The sequence below is a fragment of the Bison bison genome, unplaced genomic scaffold (assembly GCF_000754665.1).
Source record: "Bison bison bison isolate TAMUID 2011002044 unplaced genomic scaffold, Bison_UMD1.0 scf7180017864472, whole genome shotgun sequence".
NCBI lineage: Eukaryota > Metazoa > Chordata > Mammalia > Artiodactyla > Bovidae > Bison > Bison bison.
The window spans coordinates 14870506-14876670 of record NW_011495033.1 but is presented as its reverse complement, the minus strand read 5'-3'; the positions used below and the strand labels follow the sequence as shown (position 1 = coordinate 14876670).

The following is a 6165-nucleotide window of genomic DNA, read 5'->3' as shown; positions in this document are numbered from 1 at the left end:
ATTAGAGATACCAAGGGAACATTTCATGCAAAGATGGGCTCGATAAAGGACAGAAATGGTATGGACCTAACAGAAGCAGAAGATATTAAGAAGAGGTGGCAAGAATACACAGAACTGTACAAAAAAGATCTTCACGACCCAGATAATCATGATGGTGTGATCACTCACCTAGAGCCAGACATCCTGGAATGTGAAGTCAAGTGGGCCTTAGAAAGTATCACTACGAACAAAGCTAGTGGAGGTGATGGAATTCCAGTTGAGCTATTTCAAATCCTGAAAGATGATGCTGTGAAAGTGCTGCACTCAATATGCCAGCAAATTTGGAAAACTCAGCAGTGGCCACAGGACTGGAAAAGGTCAGTTTTCATTCCAGTCCCAAAGAAAGGCAATGCCAAAGAATGCTCAAACTACCGCACAATTGCACTCATCTCACACGCTAGTAAAGTACTGCTCAAAATTCTCCAAGCCAGGCTTCAGCAATATGTGAACTGTGAACCTCCTGATGTTGAAGCTGGTTTTAGAAAAGGCAGAGGAACCAAAGATCAAATTGCCAACATCCGCTGGATCATGGAAAAAGCAAGAGAGTTCCAGAAAAACATCTATTTCTGCTTTATTGCCTATGCCAAAGCCTTTGACTGTGTGGATCACAATAAACTGTGGAAAATTCTGAAAGAGATGGGAATCCCAGGCCACCTGATCTGCCTCTTGAGAAATTTGTATGCAGGTCAGGAAGCAACAGTTAGAACTGGACATGGAACAACAGACTGGTTCCAAAGAGGAAAAGGAGTATGTCAAGGCTGTATATTGTCACCCTGCTTATTTAACTTCTATGCAGAGTACATCATGAGAAACGCTGGGCTGGAAGAAGCACAAGCTGGAATCAAGATTGCCGGGAGAAGTATCAATAACCTCAGATATGCAGATGACACCACCCTTATGGCAGAAAGTGAAGAGGAACTCAAAAGCCTCTTGATGAAAGTGAAAGAGGAGAGTGAAAAAGTCGACTTAAAGCTCAACATTCAGAAAATGAAGATCATGGCATCTGGTCCCATCACTTCATGGGAAATAGATGGGGAAACAGTGGAAACAGTGTCAGACTTTATTTTTTGGGCTCCAAAATCACTGCAGATGGTGACTGCAGCCATGAAATTAAAAGATGCTTACTCCTTGGAAGGAAAGTCATGACCAACCTAGGTAGCATATTGAAAAGCAGAGACATTACTTTGCCAACAAAGTCCGTCTAGTCAAGGCTATGGTTTTTCCAGCGGTCATGTATGGATGTGAGAGTTGGACTGTGAAGAAAGTTGAGCACTGAAAAATTGATGCTTTTGAACTGTGGTGTTGGACAGGACTCTTGAGAGTCCCTTGGACTGCAAGGAGATCCAACCAGTCCATCCTAAAGGAGATTAATCCTGGGTGTTCATTGGAAGGACTGATGCTAAAGCTGAAACTCCAGTACTTTGGCCACCTGATGCAAAGAGTTAACTCATTGGAAAAGACACTGATGCTGGGAAGGATTGGGGGCAGGAGGAGAAAGGGATGACAGAGGATGAGATGGCTAGATGGCATCACTGACTCGATGAATGTGAGTCTGAGTGAACTCCAGGAGTTGGTGATGGACAGGGAGGGCTGGCATGCTGCGATTCATGGGGTCACAAAGAGTCGGACACGAATGAGTGACTGAGCTGAACTGAACTGAACTGATGCAGAACATTACAAAGCAAGAGAGACGATTTAGAATATAAGGGTCAAAAAGCAACAAGAGTAAAATAAGGCTTCCAATGAGGACCAGGGGTTTCCACAAGATGGAGGCTGATTTCCAGCTCCGTAAGCCAGTCCCAAAAGGAGGAGTGGAATCAGCCATCTCCTGGACTTGACTTTTCATATCTTAAAAAGAATCAGACACATTTTGTGAGTAATCATGTATATGTACACAACATTCTGTATGAATTATGGCACGGATTCCTCCCTGTGCAGCCATTAATATATCTAATGCCATTCTATTTTGGAGTACAGCTTTGCACAGTAAAGCTTGTTCTGAATTTAAGGCAGCAATCGCCATCGTACTATCATTTAAAGCTTGTCTTGTAAAATTAGTCAAGGCTTCTACTTTGAGCCTTATGTCAGTGGTGCCAAGTGATGGCACAAATATTACAGCTAGGTAGTTATAGTGGAACCAAGATCGTGTCCAAAGGGCCCAGATAAGTAACTCTTTTAACGCAACATGCTCAGACACACACTACCATATTTTGTTTTTCTTAATGTAATAATGACCTCTCAAGTGCCTTTAGATTGGACACAGGATAATGTTTTCATTTCATGGGCACATTATTATGCAATGTTCCAAAACTGGTCAGACTGTTGGGTCTGTAGAGCCCTACCATTATCCTCCATTCACGGACTGCCTTGGTTAGTGTCACCCTTAGATGGACCTAATTTTCAAAAGGTATGTCATTCTATTCAAGAAGATCAAGCCAAAAATTTAAATGTCCTTAACATGACTTTATTGACTTGGTATAATAATATGAATGGACTGGGACACAATTTTCATTTTGATTATGATCAAACAGAAAGAGATACTTATAGCTATTATATAAAAGAAACAACCAATACTAGCCATGCCCACAGAGAAATTAAAACTACACGATATATTGCCCAACAAATATACCAAATTTGGCACTAGGATATGTGGATAACTCCAGAAAAGGGACGATAAAACAGCTCCCATTTGTTGGGGACAAAATAATCATACCAAGTTATATCCTGACAGTATTAAACCTTTAGGATTCTTACCAAAGTCTTTATGTAATCAAGCAATAATAGCAAATCACATGAGCTCAGCAGATTCAGTCATATGGCCAGGGACCGATTGGGTCACTGTAGAGGACTCATGCCACTCACTGTGTCTCCCAGGGCTGCTGCTGCCGGAGCCCCAGTCCCTGCAGTAGGCCACCTCTGACCTGTGCCTCCGCAGGAGATCCTCAAACACACAAAGACAGGCCTGGCTCAGTCTCTGTTTTGCCTGTTTTACAAAATTACTGCTTATTGCATAACCACACGTGTGACTGAGCTTTTGATAGAATGATGACATATAGTTCCATATGAGATCAATGATTGTAATAGTGTAACTCTGGCCATGGGAAGAAGGAACAAGAGGGAATATTTTCCTGGACCACAAAAGGCTAGTGAGACAGGTGGTCTGGAGCCTTTTGACAGTGTTAATGAGGCCTAGTCTAATATTAGCAGCATATTGAGTGGCCTATCAGGGAAATCTTTGCCAGACCTGGGAATAAGCATTCTTAGCACCGTGAAAGGGGATGAGAGAAATAAACAGTCAAGAGCAGCCTTGGGGCAAAGTCCTGGTTCCCCATCACTGGATACACACAACATCTTTGACCTATTCTGCAATACTGAAACCCTCTCCGGGTAATGGTTAAAAACAGTATGCTGCCATAGGCATGTAGACCCCAGACCAGTTGAACCTAAAGAATGACAATGTGGACTGCTGCTTCCCTCACTACCAATCCATCGGAAGAATGCCCATGAGCTGATCACGCCCTCTTTGAACAATTACTATAAAACTTCTCACTATCTTCCCCAAGTGGGGACACGTGGTTTTGAGAGCATTAGCCCACTGTGGCCCCCTTTGCTTGACAAAACAGTAAAGCTATCCTTTTATACTTCACCCCAAACTCCATCTCTGAGATTTGATTTGCCACAGCTGTACAGAGAAGCTGAGCGTTTGGCATCAGGTATTTCCTGATGCTGCTATTACTAAAATGTCTTGAACTCTCTGTGCTGACGTATAAGAAACTGTTGGCCTTTTTAGACTGGACTACTTGTCTTCCTGTCTCTATTTCTCAGGCCAGTTCCCTGATGGGGAGGCATCTAACTGTGCTAAACCAATATAACTAGACTGAGATAAGTCCATGAACACATGTCATCACATGTCAGCAAAGCTCTGAAAATGCTAATTAGTCTCAGGACAGTTAAATGTCCACTGTGATGCCTCCAGGTCTGCTTCACACCCAGAGCAAAAGGAGGACCAGCTCAGTCTAGAGCTGACAATGTCCCATCTCTGCCCATTCCAAAAAAATTCAAACCTAAGACATATCGCATCATAACTTGACCAAGAGCCAGGGACAGTCAGACCTGTAACCCTGACTCCAGTAGCTCACTATATGCACATAGGAAGATAGTGTTATCCTACACAGTCTTCCAGAAGGAATTTCCATCTTGTAATTGTTCAGAACCAACTACGTCAAGATTCACCTACAGATACAGCTTCATTAATTCGTAAAACATGAAACCCAAAGGTGAGAGCCTTGAGAATCATGCACCAAAGTTCAGGGAATGGTCAGACAAAGAAAAACTTGGCTGAAAAGCAGAAATGTCTTTCAAAGAAAACAAGAAGAGCCTGCAGGCCCTCACTTGCCTTTCCTGGACAGCTGCCTTCTTTTGAGATGCCCAGCTCATTTGTCTAGATTCATCACAAGAGAAGCAGCTTCTAACTACCTTGCATCAGCCAGAGAAAAGGAATATCACTTTTTGGAAGGTAAATTCAAGGGACTGGTTTTGGGGTGATGAATTCCTGACAGTCCCCCAGAGTATTTCCAATGCTAAGTATAATTTTATAAAGAAGTTTATATTTTAATTTGTCTGTCTGTAAAATCCATTTTCATGAAGTTTTGTATTCTTTAAACCCTCCTGTTTCATTCCTATAATGATCTAATGAACTGGATGGTGTATAACATTATAATCGGGCTTTAAATCAATAATGCCTTGAATATTGGTGTTTTTTAATGGCTCAGCCTGTAGAAGGTATGAAGTCATAGAATCCTAGGAATCATCTAAGCCAACCACTGGTTTTGCAACTAGAGTATACAAGGAAACAGAAGGTGAAGTGACTAATCCAGAGCCACACAGTGACAGAGACAGGAATTTAATCTACCCCTGACAACAAGTCCAGGGCTCTTGTCACTTCTCTGGTGGCCAAAATGGGACTGTATTTTGAAATTTTGACCATCCAAAAAGTGAACATTTGAAAACTATTGTAAACCTCAGAAATGAATCTATTGGCTTCCACAATGATAGGATGAAAAGTAAAAGAGAAATCAAAAGGACAGTGGATAAAGGAATGGGGAATAAGCCATTTAATTGTTCCTAATTTTAAGAGCTAAAGTGACAAGCCTGCTCAGAGACTGGAGTTTTGCCTTCCACGACTGCAGCAGGACCACATAGTTAAACTGGAAAATGAGAAGAGGGTTTGTCTCATCCAGGGTCAGTGACAGTGTACCAGCCAATCCCTGCCACTCAGCAGTTTCCTCCTGCGTGAGCCCGGAGTCCCAGGGTGTTTCCTGCTGAACCTGAATCTCCTCCAAGCCACATGCCAGCCCCTCAAAATCTCTCTTTCTGGGCCTTTCCCTGAAACTAATTCCTGATAGATGGTATAAAAGACAACCAAACCCTGCCATTTGGCAGCTTCCTCGTGCATCTGTCTAGAGTCACAGGGAGTTTCCTGCTGAACCTGAGTCTCCTGCGAGCCGCATCAGCCCCTCAGAATCTTTCCTTCTGGGCTTTTCTCTGAGATTAACTCTTGATAGACGGTATAAAAGGCCGGCTCCTCCAAGCAGAGAAACTCCCTCTGGCTGCCACAGGAGGCCAAGGCACTCAATAGGTAAGACTCATTGACTTCAATTTTTCCTGGTGTCTGCAAAGTCGATGATGAAATTTCCTAAAGGCTTCTCAGAAAGCTTGGTACAGTAAGTCTCCTGCATAGGAACCTTCAAGTTCTGAACTTTCAGAGATGGGAAGGTGCGTGTTATCAACGGCAGGTGTTAGTGAACTTGCCCCTTGCCCTCAATCTCCTCTATGTTGGCAGTCCTTCAGCTCTGCCATCTCCCACCTCCTCGCCCTCCTCCGGTGAGTAACTCTTCTTGCCTGTTCACTCGGTGCCAGTCATTGCATGCCAGCTGTTGTACTGTCCCGCTGTGCTTTTCAAGGTACTGTACTGTAAGGTTTCAGATGTTCTATTGTGTTTGCTTTTTATGTGTTATTTGTGTGAACAGTGTTATAAACCTATTAGAGTATAGTGTCATGTAGCCGATTGTGTTAGTTGGGTACCTAGGCTAACTTTGTGGGACTTATGAACAAATTGGACTTACA

At 42.9% G+C, this 6165-nt stretch overlaps 1 protein-coding gene across 1 annotated transcript in view; it reads left to right on the top strand.

The window, feature by feature from the left end:
- The first annotated feature begins 5563 nt into the window (after positions 1-5563).
- LPO (lactoperoxidase) overlaps positions 5564-6165 on the top strand; it is a 29747-nt gene continuing 29145 nt past the window's right edge. Inside the window, exon 1 of the mRNA XM_010861644.1 lies at positions 5564-5677. The gene's annotated coding sequence lies outside the window, so the exon portion shown is untranslated. The remainder of the gene's footprint in view (positions 5678-6165) is intronic.